This window comes from Equus caballus, chromosome X (genome assembly GCF_041296265.1).
Source record: "Equus caballus isolate H_3958 breed thoroughbred chromosome X, TB-T2T, whole genome shotgun sequence".
Taxonomy (NCBI): Eukaryota; Metazoa; Chordata; class Mammalia; order Perissodactyla; family Equidae; genus Equus; species Equus caballus.
Window position 1 is genome coordinate 4,444,047 of NC_091715.1, and position 18,820 is coordinate 4,462,866.

At 40.5% G+C, this 18,820-nt stretch overlaps 1 protein-coding gene across 6 annotated transcripts in view; it reads left to right on the top strand.

Moving 5' to 3' along the window:
* Window positions 1–18,820, top strand: part of STS (steroid sulfatase) — a 177,455-nt gene that overhangs the window by 31,076 nt on the left and 127,559 nt on the right. For all 6 annotated transcript variants that reach the window (XM_023633178.2, XM_070256582.1, XM_070256580.1 and 3 more), the window contains exon 2: window positions 4,257–4,383. The gene's annotated coding sequence lies outside the window, so the exon portion shown is untranslated. The remainder of the gene's footprint in view (window positions 1–4,256; window positions 4,384–18,820) is intronic.

The window sequence follows — 18,820 nt, forward strand, 5'->3', positions numbered from 1 at the left end:
CAAAGTGGTACTGTGAAAAACAACCCTTTAAAAGACTTCTTTCATTGTCATTTGTCTTGTCAACCTACAGTTCTCTCTGAGCAGTCTCTCTCTGAGTAAACTGCCATAATCTTTTGTTCTTGAGACCAACAATTAACAGGCCACACATTTCAACCATACCTAGGTTGGGGGTTTGTGAACATTTTCTGCATCAGGCCACCTGGTAAATATTGCTGACTTAGCAGATCGTATGTCCATGCTGCGATTGCAGTGCATGAGTAGCTGCTGTCGATATGTTAAGGGATAGACATGGCTGTGTTCCAATAATGCTTTATTTACAAAAACAGGTGGTGGGCTGGGTTTGGCAGGTCAGTTTGCCAGCTCTTGTTCTGTGGGATTTTTTCCCCACTATTGTTCACAATTCTATTGTCATTGCCACCACTATTATCCTCATACTTATCAATGAGGATATGGTAAGGAAATGTTTATCTGCTCTTCCTGGAATACACAATTCCTGAGTCAAAAGGCCATATTATAGATTTCATGCTGAGGAACAAGTAAGTACCTAAAGCATTACATTTCACAACAGTGTGTGGGAGGGCACGCCAGAAACTGTATTATATGAGAGTGTTCTTCTAGCCTAGATTTCCTGCTTTGGTATGCTGTTATTAGACTACTCAGAAAATATTCCTAAGAAGATCCTTCTTATTTGCATAATGATAGATAGGTAAATTGAGTTCACATTTCTATCATCTTGGACGTTGGTTTTTTCCAATTGCTGACCAGGCTATCTTCCTTTGTCCAAAGCGTTGACACACCCAAGGACCATCAAGCTGAGCCTGAGGACCTCTCTTCAATTGTCTGTTAGGGTTTCTCTAAGATCACAGCTTCCTGGCAAGATGGGGCTGTTTGATCAGCATTGTATTTGTATTCAGGACTGAAGTTTTTGTCATCTATTGTCTTATGCTGAACACCAGGAAATAGATTCTGGGACAAGATCTGTGTTCAGGAGGGTTTTTGGGGGGAGAATTCTCAGCATCAACACTTGTGGGGAGTCAGGAAGGGAGGATGAGGCAGAGGGAGGAGTTGCTCTGTCATGCTATCACAACAAAGAACCTCAGCCCTTTGAGAGGGAGCTCTGGAGCCATGATGGTCCCTCATAATTGCTCCGCTTTGAGGCAAGGAGGGTGCATCTTTGGGTACCACACATTGTCTTTGGGCTACCACAGGAGTAGATGATCTTTGGGCTATCACAGGGGTAGATGATGTCACCTTGGGAAAGGTAGCTTTCTTTGGCTGAGGGCAATTCCCAAAGACAGACTAAGCACCGTCAGCCATTGACCCGACCTGCGGCTGGGGGGAAGGAGACCTCAGTCCTCACTTGACATCTGTGCTCACACTACAGCATCCACCAAGGATGTTCTCTTTGCAAATTCCTCAACACCATATCCTCCTCCTTCATGTTCAGAAGATGTTTTTCACCCTGGATTTCCATAAAGCTTCTTAAATTCCTTCAGCCATTCTTCTGAATATTCACACTTGCCATCAGTATTCACTTCTCTGTGGAATATTCTGCAAATTTTCACGAGTAAGTGGGTGATCAGTTCATCCAAGTTTGCCTAGGACTGTCACAGTTTGAAACCTGGAACTCCTCAGTCCCGGACAAACTGGGACAATTGGTCACCCTATGGCAAACCAGTCAGTCGAATTTCAACAACTTGCCTTACCATGTCTTTACCAAGTCACCAAATGACAAAAGTCTTTTGGCTCCCAGGGATTGTTGTGTCTCAGAGTCAAGGACAAGGGATGGTGGACACTAACTCCATCCTAGGTCACTATTGTTTTCAGCACTGTATGACTGAAACCTCATTGGAGAGGGAATGAGAGTGGGGATGAGAATGAGGAAAAAAATGACCAAGTAAATGACAGTTAGGAAGATTATAGATAAACATAGACTGGAAGGGGTAATGAGGCATGCTTGTTATTTTTTAACTCACGAACTAATCAGAATGTAAGTTCTTAATAATAAAGCAGATGTGACCTCTTGATCTGTTTCACTCGTCTTGTTCTGTGACTGTAATTTGTATTATAAATTTTGTCTAAAGAGACTTATTTTCACATAACTTGTAATATTGATGGCAGAACTGCCATACATAGTTGCTGTGTATAATGGTTTGAACTGGATGTGAGCCCCCCACCCCCCAGCTTATTTGCCTGTCTCTGTGATCTGACCCACTTTAATGGTTATTAAACCAACAGTCTAATGCACAGTGTCTAAACCTTGGTACTACTGACATTTGAGACCAACTCATTCTTTGTTGTGAAGGACTGGGATGGATGGTTCTTTGTGGAGGGGTCTGTCCTGTGCATCACAGGAGATGAAGCAGTATCCCTGGCCACTCCCCACTGGATGCCAGTAGTACCCACCCAATTGTGAGGACCAAAAATGTCTCTAGACGTTGCCTAATGACACCTGTGGGGCAAAATCACTGTTGGGCGAGAACCACTCTAATAGGATTTTGAAAAATGTCCTCTGAGCATGGGCCTCTAGATTTTCCTTTGTGCTGTTTTCCTTCTGCAGGTATCATCCCTTGTGGCAATATCACTGTTGTAGGCATTATGACTTAATCCCTTTAGATGTGTTTCTTCTTCTTCATTACTTACTAGGAGTAGTGAGCACAAAGCATCAAATATGGGTCAAAGGGCTTCCATGCTGATATCTTAAAATCTGTTTCTGAAAATAAAAGGTATAGGCAAGAGAAAGGAAAATGATGATTTGGATCTTTCCTGCCCTGAAAGGGGAGTTGCCCAGTTGTTCAAATCCACGTCAATACGATCTGAGTCTTGCCAAATACTGTCACGGTGAACGGGTGGAAGAGATGCCCCTGCCTGGTGGTGCCATTGTTCCTGCAGCGGGAGGTTAGGGATCAGTGTTGACAGCACACCATTCCATGTCAACAAGAACCTAACATGAAAAGCTGTGCTGGAAGATTGATTACAGTTTCAAATGCCGTCTCTGGGGGAAAAATAACATTTCTGGGACACTGATTGAACCTAAGAGATTGTTGCTGGGAGCTTAACTTCACTAAAGCAAGATCCACATTTATAAAAATCTATAGAATCGTAATTTCCCTCTAATGTGGTGTTCTCTTGTGAATATTATTTGCCAATTGGGATTATATGTCATATTTTAAAAGTATAAACAGTAGATTTATACATTAATAAATTGTTTCAAGGCATATGCTACTTTTTATCTAAATGTCAACAACTGAAAAATATATATTCTTCAATAGGTTCAGAGCCATCTGTTCAGCTTTCTTCTGAGATCATTTTCAATTCATGTGTAGGGCTTTTTCTGTAAAGGGCCAGATAGTAAGCATTTTCAGCTTTTTGGTACAATCTGTGTTGCAACTGCTGAACTCTGACGCTGCAGCATGGAATCAACCATAGATAATAAGTAAATGAATAGATGTAGCTGTGTTCCAGTATGCTTTGTTTATGGACACTGAAATAGAAATTTCATATACTTTTCACATATCACAAAATATTGTTTTGTTAACTACTTAAAAATTCTAATGGCTACAAAAACAAATGTGCAGGGGCCAGCCTGGTGGCGTAGTGGTTAAGTTCACGTGCTCTGCCTCAGTGGCCCAGGGGTTCATGGGTTCAGATCCCAGGTGTGGGTCTACACACCGCTCATCAAGCCATGTGGTGGTGTCCCACATACAAAATAGAGGAAGATTTGCACAGATGTTAGCTCAAGGACAATCTTCCTCAAGCAAAAAGAGGAAGACAGGCAACGGATGTTAGCTCAGGGCCAATGTGACTCACCAAAAAAAAAAAAAAATGGGTGGACAGTCCCATGCGCCATAGTCTGCAACCCCGGTTCTGTTCAGAAAATATTTATTGAGAGCTTGCTATGGCAAACAAATGGCATTTGCCCTCTTGATCCTTAGAGCTTGTGGGAAGGACAGATATCAAACAAAAAGAAACCAAATAAATCTATTATAGCAAATAGTGATAACTACTATCAAGGGAAAAGAAGGTGCTATGAGAGTCAACAATGGGGGAACCTGATTTATATGAAATAATCAGGGGGGGCTTCTCTGAGGAGGTGGCTGGTCAGCTGAGACATGTGGATGACTAGGAGTTAGGCAGAGTGGAAAGAAGAAACATGCAGGCAGAGGAATCCTCTAGGCAAGAAAGAGCTAATTTCATTTAAGTATTTCAGCATGTGGTTATTCAGTATATGATTCTTGTTTTGAATGAATTTGCAGGATGAGCCTGATGCTCCCTGTTCATCTCTGCTGAGAGCCACTCACATCGTTGGACCTGCATATGGTGATCTTGATAACAAGATTTTCTGAGGACAATCACCCAAGACTGTCTTCAGTTGTTACCAGTGTAAGTATAAGAAACGCCTGCCTTGTTTTCATTTCACTCTGAAAATATCAATGCCTATTCACAAGACATTTACCTCACGCTGACCATGTTGACTGAGTCAAATATGAGTGTTTAGTGACCTTTATCATGGTATTTCAGAAGATTCCGATATTGCAGGATAACGTGAATTTGGAGCTGCCCTGCTATTCCTTTCCTTCAGAAAGGACTTTCCAACAAAAGGTCACTTTGCCAAAAGGGAGCATCAGTAGGGGTAGACATTTTCCTGGAGAAAAGCTGTACTGGGCAAATGCGGGCAGTACACACTGCCTAATAAGCAAAAGCAGATGGCACGTAATGTGAGAAGTCGTGGAAAATGTCGGGGTGGGATTTTATGAATGGTCTAATCCACGTCCTGGACCTCTGAGGTGGCTCTAGCTGAATCAACAAAGCTACAAACTCCTAGCACAGTGGGAAGGCTCCTCATGTGCCCGTTGACCTCAACTGCTTTTCTGCTTCAATACCTGAGGGACAGAGCAGCTCCCTTCCTGCAGGAAGAGCGCCTCCCCCTGGTGGAGGTGAGTGTGATGAGGGACAGAGCAGTTCCCTTCCTGTAGCAAGAGCGCCTTCCCCTGGTGGAGGTGAGTTGTGTATGGTGTTCTTGGGGATAGGATGAAGGAAACAGTTTTAAAAGCCCTTGAAGGTGAGAATCCCTGTTATACAAGCTTCTCTCAGACAGGGGCTGCATCTTTATGACATTCTGCTATTGTGATGTCATCGTGGGCACTGTGTGGCATTCAGATCATGTCACTGTCCTCCTGTAGCAACAGGCTCAGAGGTAGGGGCACAGAGATGCTTTTAAAGAAGACATTGGTTCCCATTGGTATGGAAAGACTCCCAAAGACGGAACTGTGTTGTGGAGTCAGAGAGACCCGGGCACTGGATCCCAGCTCACCATGGGCTGGCCTCATGTTCTCAGGAAGCTGATTAACCTCTCTGCTCTGTAAAATGGAGATGAAAAGGACAGGTCATAAGTGGTTATGAAAAGTAAGGGATGACCTTTGTTTGGGGACAAATATAATGAATACCTGGATGATCCTGCCAGCCAAGGTGATGGGAACTGAGACGAGGGTGCGGGAAGATTTAATGGTCTTTAAAATGCAGCTTTGGACTCTTGGGTTACTGATGACAATTTAAGGAGATTTCACCCTTCAGGGGGAATTTGGCAAAGTCTCAAGGCATTTTTGGTTTCATAACTTTGGAGGGGCTTTGCTACTGGCATCTCATGGTTAGAGGGATGCTTCTAAATATCCTGCAATGCACAGCACAGCCCCACGACAAAGATTTATCCAGCCCCAAATGTCAATAGTGCTGAGGTTGGGAAACCCTGCTCTATGGAACAAGAGACTTGAACTTAATCTTCTCTTTCTTCCTAGAATATTCAATGGTCTTTCACTTTGCAGTATCTGAGTTAGAATAAGAATTAAAGAGAACAAAAAGACAATGACCTTTTAGGATTTTTTTTCTATTAAATTTAAACCGCACAGCAGAGGCTTCTCATACTGGAGGAGACATCCATGGAGGCTAAAGCCTCAGCTTGTACTCGTTCTTAATGCTGAGCAGCTTAACAGATTCATTTTCTATTGTGATTTCTGTAATTTGTTCTTTAAAAGGATCGTGTGTTCCTTTTCTCTGTTTCAGAAACAAACTTTTGGGCGGTTTTAAAGAATAATTTATTTTCTAAAGTTGTTGTTAATGCCAGAGCCGGCTTTGATTTCTGACCCAGCTTTCAAAGCCGTAAGCACCTGCTAAGTAGAGTTTTATTTTTATTCCTCTGGAAAACAACTATACATTTTGCAGGGAAAGGCTTTCAGTACTTTTTCTTTTTTGTCGTTTTAGTCTAGAGGGGAGATTGACATTCCTTGGATCCAGTTAGAAAAGCTCAGAAAAAATTGACAGACTCAGTGGCTAATTAAAAGTATGCGGCTGAAAAGGCTCATGATTAATTCATGATAAACTAATACCGCATTCATTATCCTTTCTTAATGTTCTGATGTAAAGTGCGAGTCTTCAGTGGGGACTAAAATATCTGTTCCTAAATACCTAATAACAATATCCATTATATCTTACCAACATAAAGCCGTCCTCATGGGGTATTTCAATGTACTTCACAGTCAGAATTCACGATTCTTGAATACGGCATATTAAACTCTTTCCCTCTCCTTAAGTGGATGAAGACTTTGGTGATAATCAAGAAAATACTTTTATCTTGTCTCTGGTATTTCTGATTTGTTCCCATCCGAAAAAAAGGTTTAGTGATATTAAAATAAAGTTTTCTTTTGAAATAAAGAAAGGAAAAAAAGGAAATTTTATCAGATGTAATTTTATTTGACGAGAACTGCCAGCAGGCTGTTGGCTCGTTCTGCTTAAAATGTACACTAGGATAGTCAGTAATTTTTTTTTAATCCTTTGATGATGATAAAATGTTTTGCAAGTGGACTGTAAATCCTTAATAAGGATATTTTACAGCAGCAGATACAATAATAAGCACATTTTTAGTCAAGATAACTTCTACCAAAGAATTTATAGTGACTGTGCTGTGTGTCTCAAATAAAATGAATGAGAGAAGGTTCATTAAGAGGTAAATTGTGAGAGAAAAATGGAGCAATCTGGAGGTTGTACTCCAAACCACGAGATCGTTAATAATGGGACACCTTGGTGTGATGGACCTCCTAAAATGAGGCAAAAAGAAGGACACAAATAAACCTGTGTGATGCCCTTGCCAAAAAGACTCAACGTGAATCTGTTCACAAGGAAATAAACAGACTGATCCAGAGTGTACCACATTGATAGGATGATTGACCTGGATTCTTCCCCAAAAGTCAGTGTTGTGGAAAACCAAGAAAGGTCGGGGGACTGTTCCAGATTTTAAAAGACTAAGAAACATAACAATACCTGAACCTTGAATGGGTCCTGGATTGGAAAAAAGAACGAAGTGGTGTAATTATTTGAGGACTGTCCAGAAGGTGAGTTGATTGAATCAGTGTTAGTCTTCACAGTTGTTATTATGGTATTGTGTGTATGAAGGAAAATGTCTTTATTCTAGGAGACCCATGCCAAAGTATTTAGACGGCGAAGTGTCATAATCACATAATCTGTCATAATCACTTGCTGTGAAACATCATGATACACAAATACAGATATTTTCCTTGCCTTTCTTAATCTTCTGATGTAGAAAAAATATATCTGCATGTGTATGTATATACACACATGTGTACACATATAGAAAGACAGAGAAAGAAAGCAAGCAAATATGGCAAAATGTAAACAGATAGTAAACCTAAGTGAAGGAGTATACCTGTGTTTATTTTTATTCTTTCAACTATTTTGTAAGTTTGAAAATTTTCAAAAAAACGTTTTGGAAAAAATATGTATGAAGATTTATTTTGCTTCTCGTGTTTGAGGAGATGTTTTAGTTCCACTGATTTCATTTTTAAAATTTAGTATGGAACCAATTCATAAGAGGCACGTGTTGTGTGCCCTCCTTTGTCTGAATCAGGGATTCCTGTGCTGGCCATGGTGCTCATCATCATCTAGTCCCATTTTTGGTGGATCACCAGATCGTGTGGCCTATACTTTGCAAAACTTCCTCTGTGACTCTAAAGATGATGAATCCCTGTTTCTTTGTTGGGTTGTATTTACAAAATAACTGTGGAGCCTGTCATCTTGCTTTTTCCATGTGGCTTCTTTGTGCGGTATTCACCACACAGTAGACTCTTGTTGACAGGTACATTCAGAACTTGTCTTTGGTAATTCCTGTGCCACCTTCCAAACCTTCCCAACTCCTACTTTCTTTTACCTGAGACGGGGTTGCCTTGATGGTTTAATCGCTACTGAATACAATTGCAGGAGCTGTCTCAGGATTTATATAAACAGTGGGCTGGTTCATACCTGCCATTCTGTGTTTGTCTCTGCATAGTTTGCCAAAGCAGGGTTAACTCAGTTGCTGTGGACCTGGGAATCTCTGCATTAGAGCAGGACTAACAAAGCCTGTGTTGCCCCTTCTTTATAAGCACTCCGTGGCTTCAGAATTTTGAGCAATGATTTTGCTCTAAATTTTGAAAAATAGCATGTAAAAATACCTAAGTAACAAAGCATTCCATTTATATGAAGACATCTACAAACACAATCCAGCCAAACACTTAATTTGCAATCTTTACATCCATTCCAGTGGAAACATTTAGAACATCAGATCTGATATGCAGTGCTTGACAAACTGTTCCCATTGGAACCCTAAGCGCTCCTCAGACTGCTACTGGGAGCCCCCTCCGGCCTGTGGGGAGTGGTCTTCTGAGTTGATCCAACCCACTTCTTCTAGCAAAGTAACATTGATTTTCATCTATATTGGACTTTCTTATGGACAGAAGATCCTGTCACTAACAACAATGGCAAATGTTGATTTCTCTACTTGTCCTCTTTTATAACTGAAGACAACACTGAAAAAAAGATGTTCAGTTATTTACATAAAGATTAGATGGGTCTACCCATGGCCTCAGCTGTATCTTAGCCACAGTTTCTTTAGTAGCATGGCTTTTTTTTTTTTCCTTGAGGAAGATTAGCCCTGAGCTAACTGCTGCCAATCCCCCTCTTTTTGCTGAGGAAGCCTGGCCTGAGCTAACATCCATGCCCATCTTCCTCTACTTTATATATGGGACACCTACCACAGCATGGCTTGACAAGCGGTGCTATGTCCACATCCTGGATCTGAACTGGCGAACCCCAGGCCGCTGAAGCGGAATGTGCGCACTTAACCGCTGCTCCACCGGGCCAGCCCTAGTAGCATTACTTTCTAGCCATAAAGATTCACAATAATAAAGACACACATGGATTGTCTTGGAAGACATTAATTTAGGCTCAAAGATCTCTAATGTAAAAAGAGCCAAAGGCTCCTTGCATTTGCCTCTCAAGTGTCTCTTGCCTTTCATTTGTACCTGGCACACCTTGGGCTGAGCCATCTTCATCTCACAAGTGTCCAGTACCCTGGCCTTCAGTGGTCTGTCTGCATCCCTCAAGGCCTCTCCTACCACCAACAGCCAGAGGCATCATCTCAAAACCCAGGCCTGATCCTGCCAGTGGGCCTGTTAGAGGTCTCCAATGGCTCCATATTAGATGGAAGATGGAATTCTGGAACCAGGGCTGGGAGGGTCTGCATTGTTGGGCTCCTTCCAACCTTCCTATCCCCCAAGCATCCGGCTCCCCCTTGCCTTCCCTCTCCCCCACAGGCACGTTGTCTTACTACACCTCTCCTGCCGCCTAGGTACTCTTCTTTCTCAAGACCTCCACACAAGCCAACTTCTCCTGGCACTTGGCCTCCAGCTAGATAATGCCCACTCCACGCGCCACACACTCTTGTCCTGTTTGCAATTTCACTCCACTCTTTATGTGATTATTTGTCCAATATTGATTATTTGAATCATGCCTATCTTTCGAAAAGTATTGCAAGCTCTATGAGTACAGGAACCATACAATACTCCCCACTATATTCCAGCAATGCATAGTGCCTTGCACATATTTAGTAAATAATTGTTGAATACATAAATGAAAAAAATGGTGCCAATGTCATATTAATATTGATGTTAAATGATACTCCTTGGATTTCAATCAAATAAGAAGGTTACATGCAAAAAAAAAATATCGCCTTTCTGATATGATTTGGCCTCTAACTTGTACCAATGTAAAGAATGATCTTTAACTCTATCCAGAGTTTCTCAATCTTCCTCTTTGCCAAATATGATGAAGCCTAGTATCTGTTAAAGATTATCTCTAATTAACCACTCCAGGATTCTGGAAGAGAGCAAAAGCATCTGATTCCTGGAAGAAACAAGTAATTTTTTTTCCTTTTAGACAGAAACAAAATTTTCGCTAAGATCCGTGTATTCTCTACCATATTCCACTGCGTGTGCTTTAGTTATTTTGCTCACAATAATCAAAGATGTGTAGCAGCCCCTTAATCTATGCTGCATGTGAAGTGTTCTGTTTATGATGTTTTTTTTCTTATGAAGCTTATGTTAAACTCTCCATTTTAGGAGTGACTTCTATGGCAAGATAGTCTACTATATAGTTTCAAGTATAAAATATGATATTATCTGAAGTAAATCAGGAAATAGTCTATACCACAACTTCAAATTCTTCATCGTTTCCATGTAAAATGTTGGAAGACAGTAATAAAATGTCTGCAATTAGATCGATTTTATAAAATTAGGGGCACAGCCTTCTAATTTTAAGATGATTATCAGTTGATGAGGAGTGGTTGGTATATTTCTGTTAACATATACTACGGTATATCTCTATTTTTATTAAAATCGACTCTGAGTTGATGATATAATGGAAATTTACCATTGAATATCATGTTTTCCTAATGCCATGCTTTCATAACTTAAAACATAGGTTTTCTTTGAATTCCACATTTTTAGAACTGTTCTTTGGTCTCCAGGAGCCCTTAGAGTTTTGCAGTGTGTTTCCAGATCCTGCAGGAGTTTGCTGAGAGCATTTAATTGTATAATGTTTCATACTAGATGAATGGGGAACCAGTTGATTTTATTTATCTGTCAGGTTTATTTGTTTCAAGATGTCATATTTGGAGGGGGGTTGATCAAGTGCATAGCTAAAAGTAAATTTACAATAATGAGTCAGACGCCATTTCCTTGATTAGTTACTTATGCTCTTTGCTGTTTAAAATAAGCATCAGACTAGTTATTTCTGAGAAAAAAAAACAAAAACAAAAACATCAACTCCAGAATAAATTTACCTTTAAAGGACATTTCTCTTTGCTAGAAATAGGAAATTGGCTAATAACATTCTTAGCTTTTGGAGACATTGCCATACAAGTGCAAAAGATAAGTGTGTTAAGCAAATTTAATAATACCGAATATCATACTGATAACTAAAAGTAATTTTGAGATCCTATTCAGAAACCACACATTTGAAGTATGAGAGAACTTTTTGAACTTCAGTATTTCTTTGGATAACACTGGCCTTTAGTCTACTTGAAATATTATTCTAGGTCATCTTCATTAGGAATGACAAGAACTGGATTAATCTCCAGTCTCTAGTTTTCTTCTTAATAATTTGAAAATATTATTTAAGTAATATTTTTTGTTGTCTGTTCTCTTGTAATATTAGACAGCATTCAATATCTATGATGTAATTCCCTTAAGAAGATTTTCTATCAGACGTGGAGGAAATTTTGAAATTCTATACAATAACTCTAGCCTCTCATATCTCGGATCATCTTATGATGTCTGTGACATAAAAAAACCGTCAGCTTTCCCTACCTTATTGATGTAATTAATATCCTCACATTCTCATTTCGAGAGGCAGAATGAGTAGAATGGGATGAGGCTGCATCCTAAAAGCAATGAAATCGCTTCCCTTCTTTCTCCTGCTGTCTTTGGACATTTGTTGGGTCAAGCACAAATAATGAGGTGGGTGAGGGGGAGAGGAAGGAGGCAGGATGAATTTTTGTTTGTTTATTGAGTGGTGGGAATGAGTCTCCAAGAACAAAAATGGATACCCTAGTGCCATGCTTAACACATTTCCCCAGTACTCAGTCTGGTAGTGCAAACTTCCGTGGACTCACACCAAGAACTGAAGTCCCATCAGCTTTTGCAGCCCATTAGACATACCTGATCACAGCTCAGCACCTCTTGGACTCTCATTTTTTCAACCACTTTGCCCTTTTTCCCCTCATCACCCACAAGCTACACCAGGTGCCCCTCATCCCCCACGCTCCATGATGGAAGCTGTCATTCACATGCACTTTGCTTTGCCACCCACAGTTTGAAGGAAGCCATATATACAACCACCTATGGGTTTTATACACGCACATGCGTGTATCTATATAGATAGATATATATATTATTTTCTGTTTCTGTGCTCTTGTGGTTTCCATGTTGAAAATGTTTTCGAAGGGACTTGTTTATGGTGAAATGATCTGAGTCAACAACAAAGAATGTCCTTTAAGAACATTCTCAACATGAAAACCCAAACCAGTTTTGTGTTTATTCTTAGGCTCTCTCTTTCTCTCTCACACACACTTACCCAGACTTTCTTTTTTCCTTTTTGGCAGTTAGGGTTAATGAGTCATTGTTATAAGTACAGAGACAAGTCGTCAGGCTCTTCCTGTGTTGAGAAAGATTTCACTTTACATCCCGCCTCCTTTCTGGTTGTGCTGGGGGAGTGATGCCCTTTGATCACATCTATATTACTCTACAAATGCTTTCTTCTCAATAACGATCTGACCGAGAGTTGCTGGTATGTCATGGTTTTCATGTACGGTAGTCCCTCTTATCCCTGGTTCCGCTTTCCACAGTTTCAGTTACCTGCGGTCAACAGTCTGAAAACATTAAATGGAAAATTCCAGAAATAAACAATTGATAAGTTTTAAATTGCGCGCCGTCCTGAGTAGCTCGATGACATCTCTCACTGTCCAGCTCCATCTCACCGGGGACAAAACTCAGCCCTTTGTCCAGCGCATCCATGCTGTAGAGGCCACCCGCCCGCGAGGCACTTAGTAGCCATCTCGGTTATCAGATTGACTGTCGCAGGATCCAGTGCTTGTGTTCCAGTCACCCTTATTTTACCTAATAATGGGCCCAAAGTGCAGAGTAGTGATGCCGGCAATTCCCATATGCCAAAGAGAAGCCTAAAGTGCTTTCTTTAGGTGAAAAAGTGAAAGTTCTCCACTTAATAAGAAAAAAAAATCAAATTCTGAGACTTTTAAGATCTACAGGAACTTTTATTACAGTATATTGTTATAATTGTTCTATTTTATTATTAGTTCTTGTTCATCTCTGTGTCTAATTTATAAATTAAACGTTATCATGGGTATGTATATATAGGAAAAAACATGATCTATATAGGGTTTGGTACTATCCATGGTTTCAGGCATCCACTGGGGGTCTTGGAACGTGTCCCCTGTGGATAAGGGGGGCTACTGTTTTTGGGGGGTCCCACGCTGCTTTAGCGAACTGCGCTGGAGGTTTGATCTGTTTGTCTTAGAACATTGATTTAAATGCCCCTGTCCTGCTATATGGGTTTCAGTGACACGGAACCACCTATGATGTAATGTAAGAAAGGACAAAACTTTTGAGCCTGGAATGTGAGCCCTCCTCAGGCTAAAGGCCTTCAGTGTCCCTGGCTAGGACGGACCCCTGAAATCCGGACCACCAGGGTCGCATTGTTCGCTTCCTCTCTGAGATCCATAGTGCTCTCAGTTGGAAATGATCGTTCTACCTGTTACTCTCTCTCTTGTCATCAGACACCCTGGTGGTCATTTTCTTTTCTTCCAGCTAAACGTACCAAAAAGAGTGTAGTAAAGAAATGGAGCTTGTTAACTAGGGGTGAAGTTTCCAGAGGCCTGCCAGATGCCAGGCTTCAGACCTCTGGAATGTTTGCTGCTGCATTTTCAGAGGCTAGGGTATTGAATCAGAGCTTTCTTCCACGAGGAAAAAAAGGAGAGATTAGAAATCTGTGTTAATTCAATTCTCTGCAACAAGTATTTATTAAGCATTTACCATGTGCTTCTGCTTAAAGAATAAGGACTCAAAAAGATTTCTCTAAAAAGGGAATCTTATTTTCTTTCTTGATTATGTGACAAGGGCCAGCTGCACAGTATTTGACAGAACGTCATTATTTAAAAATCAGAGCTCATCAAATTGGATTTGTCTAAATTAGGGTCTCTTCAGGCCAACTGGAAGCCCAGGTTCATTTTCTTTTTATTTCTGTTAGTACAAATTATCATATTCAAGAAGTTTTGTAAATTTACTGTGACACTGTCTCCATCAGCAGAAAGACAATATGATTAAACTGTACTTTGTAGGCTTTTTTTTTCTGGTTATAAAAATAAGTAGAACATTTGACAAATACAAGAATGTATTTAAAAAATCACACAAAAACCACTGGTAGTCCCACTCCCCCTAATACCAATAAAGTTACATCATCTTTCTTTCCAGTTCTGTAAATGCATGTCTACATGCACATCTGCCCTAAAACATGCATATCATATATAAAAATGAATAGTTTTTAAAAATATTTGTGATCATGCTGCCTTTATTTAATGTCAGATTCTGCCTTTTCCACCCTGAAATTATGCCATGAAGCTTTTCTTCGTGACAAAATATTCTTCAAAAATCAAGAAATTTAAGGGCTGCCTAATATTCTATTATGTGATTTATTTAACCTTACCCCAATTCTCCTAGAATTCACAGATTTCTAACTAATGTTGGCAGGAAAATATGGATAAATGACATGTTTGTGGCTCTCAATATTTTCATAGGATAAATTCTGAGAAGTGAAAACACTGATTCAAAGAGTGTGAAACTGTTGAGACGCCTGTTATCCATTGTCAAATATGCTCCCAAAAGTCCATCCATGTTTGCGTGTCCACAACCAGTGAGCAAGATTCCCCATTTCACCACCTCTTTTCCAAGATACCGCGTTATCACATCAAAATGTTTGACAAATTGACAGGTCAAAAACAGCATTTTCCTTGTGTTTTCATTTTAATTTTCAGTCTCTAGTGAGGGTGAACATTTTTTATGTTAATTTATAATTGTCTTCTTGTTGATCATTTGACATTTTTAAATTAGGATGGTCATCGCTCACTCCTCCCTCCAGTCCTCCCTTCCCTCCCTCTCCTTCTTAACCAGTTGCTTATAATATCCTTCTCATTCTAAGATTATGGATAATAATAATATATTTCCTTTGGACTACTCTGTGGCCCACACATTGTTTTACACCCTCGATTCTTCTCAAGCACAGTGTCTGTTGCCTGTTGTTGCAGTTAATACTCGTGAGCTTGGACATGTGTGGTGTCCAGACCTCATGGAAAAAGGAAAAACACCCAGTTTGGGACCATTTTCCCATAAAATAGAGCCTTGGGCAAGCGTATGATTGTCAGGCTAGCACCATGACAAGGGGTGAAGTTCATGCTCTTTTTGTTGGAGGAAGATTAGCCCTGAGCTAACATCTGCCACCAATCCTCCTCTTTTTGTTGAGGAAGAGTGGCCCTGGGCTAACATCTGTGCCCATCCTCCTCTATTTTATATGTGGGATGCCTGCCACAGTATGGCTTGATGAGTGGTGTATTGGTCTGCTCCCAGGATCCAAACCTGCGAACCCCAGGCTGCCAAAGCGGAGCCCGCGAACTTAACCGCTACGCCACTGGGCTGGCCCCAGTGAAGTTCATGCTTTTAAGAGGTGGCTTTCGTCCCCTTGAATTACACTAGAAGTGGGGAGTGATTTTCACTGCCTAGCCACCACCACCCTGGTTTCACGGTGAAAAAAGAGAAGGAACGGAAATTGAATTATTGCAATTATTATAATCACGTTTTACTGTTTCCCCAAGCTGAACATGACAGCTCTATCCGGTTGTTCTTCTTTGGGGATCTCATTTATGAGAGTGCAGCAATCAGAGCTGCGGTCAAGTGGGCATGAATGCTCTCTCCTCACACCAAGTAGCAGAGACCATCAGCCTGTGCTGCAAATACTTGGCACTCCATGCGAGTGGGCTCTATCCATTGCAGCTCTGGGCCCTGTGGTTTGGCTGGTATAGAATTCCAAGTCAGAAGTATTCATCCTCTGGATTTTGCAGCCATTGTTTGTCTACTGTTCAGTGTGGCTGTTGAAAGACCAAAGTCATTTGGAGTCTTATTTTTTTTTTTTATGTAACGCATCCACCCCTCCCGCATGCCTTTATGATGTTTCCTTTGCCCTCAATGTCCTCAGAATACATGATAAGGGGCTTTGCTCTGAGTCTGTTTTCATTCATCATTTTGGCCGTGTAGTGGTCTGTTCAATATGGAGAGTCATGTCTTCTACTTCTAAAATGACACATCACAGCCTTGGTCATTTGTCCCCTACATACTTTCTCTTTCTTTATTCCTCTGGTTGGACCCCTGCTTACGATATCCCCATTTTCATATGTTTTCTCCCCTGTTATCAATCACCTGTGTTTTTCTTCGTCTTCCTTTGAGATGTCCTCAACTCAATCTTCCCAGCATTCTGCTGAATTATTCATCCATCATATGCTGCATTTCCAAAAGTTCCCTTTTGTTCTCTAAATGTACTTTTTCAAAGCATCTTTTATGTATGTACTCATTGGTCAATTGGTTGGTGATTGATTTTCTTGGTCCTTTTTGTCTCTGACCTTCACGTTAGAGGTTCCTTTTAGGTGTATTCTGGTTCTTAGCTTCTGCTGATAGTAAGAAGGGAGGGTCTGCAGAGCTGAGTGGAAGCTGTGTGCTAAGTGGCATGCTTCTGTACTTGTCGGTCTTGTGAGAACTGGCCTGTACATCTGTGGCCTCCAGCTGTCCATATCCATGGTCTGGGGCCATCCACTTTCTGCAGAAAGGAATCCTGTCTTCCAGAGACTCAGGACCCCCACACGAGGGGGTCCTGGCTCTGTGGGGCAGGGTGGCCCACCCCGTCTCAGTATCTGGTCCCCCTCTGCAGCCCTCAGGTTTCAGCCTCGTCTGGATGCTTACATAGGGACCCTTCCAACAACTAGTTGCCAATCTCCAAAAACCGGTGGAAATTTCTGGTCTGCTCCTGTCTTCTGTCTGTCTGCCTTTGTCCAACTAGGTTAATAGAGTTTAAAGATTTCCTTCTTGGAATTCTAAGTGGTATTCAGAGATCATCGATTATGATGCATCTGCCATTTTACCCTCAAAGCTCTCATTTCCTATCAGCCTCTCTGTAGAATTGCAATATTCTTATCCTTCTTTTACGATGAGAAAATTGAGACGCAGAATAGTTAGGAAATTTCCTCAGAGTCACACAGGTAATATGTTAGAGCTGAGGTGGTAGCCAATTTGGTCTCACTCCTAACTTTACGTCTACTCATTTGAGTCTCTGATATCCATTCGAGTGGTGTAATGTTGCTGATAGTCAATCATTCTTGACCTACAAGAATGGCTTTTTTGGGGGCCAGCCCTGTGGCTGAGCGGTTAAGCTCAAGCACTCCGCTTCAGTGGCACAGGGTTTTGCCAGTTCGGATCCTGGGCACGGACATGGCGCCGCTCATCAGGCCGTGCTGAGGCGGCATCCCACATAGCAGAGCCAGAAGGACCTACAACTAGAGTATACAACTATGTACTGGGTGGGGGGGGGAGGGGGGCTTTGGGGAGAAGAAGAAAAAAAAGAGGAAGATTGGCAACAGATGTTAGCTCAGGGCCAATCTTTAACAAAAGAAATGGCTTTTTCACATATTTCATTTGATAAAAGATCATGCCCCATTTATCAATAATTAAAGCTTTTCTTTTTCATTACAAATAAACAGACCTATAGGATCCAAGAACGCTAAATAATAGGCATGGGTATCCTTTTATTGAAAAAACTATAAGTCCTAAGTTGAAGGAAGAGCTAACTAAAGTTATGCTGAAAAGTTTTGTTGTGAATTTATTATTTGCTATATCATACAGACCCAATGGTTATCACAGAAACCAATTCATTAGTTTAGCTTTGGCAAACAAATTGATATTCTTTTCTTGTAATCCATTTTGAAAGCTTAAAATTTTATTAAAAATTACACCTGTTCCATCATGTAAAGGAAACACATTTTTAAGAGCTACTGGTTGATTTTTCTGCATTACTCAGGAGTTACAATTTTATTTAGAAAATAACAACTAGCACACTTTCCTGAAATTACCTTTAAATTGCACACGTGAGTTTTGTTAGCCTTGTCTTCAAGCATTTCCGTGATACGTGCGAACTATAGGGATTAAGTCAGTACTGGAAGTGGAGCTTTGGAGAATATTGGTTATCTTTTAATAATTCAGTAAATAATTCTCCCTTATGAATACTTTCAGGCAGGGGAAGGACTGAATTTACAATTTTCTCTATTGATTGAATTCATAAATATTAATTTTAAGTTTTAATTTTTCTAAATGATGTCAGAAAGACGTCTTGTAGATAATGATGAAATAACCAAACCCCATATTAAAGTTTCACTATATAGTACAGAGGTACTGGTAGACAGAGGAAAATTTAGAGTTCAAAGTATTTTGATGTAATCCAAATTGGAACTTTAATAGAAAAAAGATCGTGATGTACAAATGAACTTGCATGGACTCTTTCTTGTATTTTTGTCAACTCAGTCATAATTATAAACTGGCCAGGAATCTAACAAGTAACTGAAGAATTATTCTCTAATTTAATGGAAAGGATCCTTTATGTGATAACTTATGGCAGGTCTAAGGTGATCCACACGTCTGTTAAAATTCATGACCTATCTACAAATCAGTGCATGACCAATATTTTCTCAGTGCCCCTCTGTCCTAGGAGTTGACTTGATTGTGGGGGCACAAGAAGAATGGTTTCCTGGATTTCATAGAACAGCAGGAAAAGTCATTGAATTGGATGCCATTGGAGCCAACGGAGAGTCTGGACAGCTCCCCTCTGT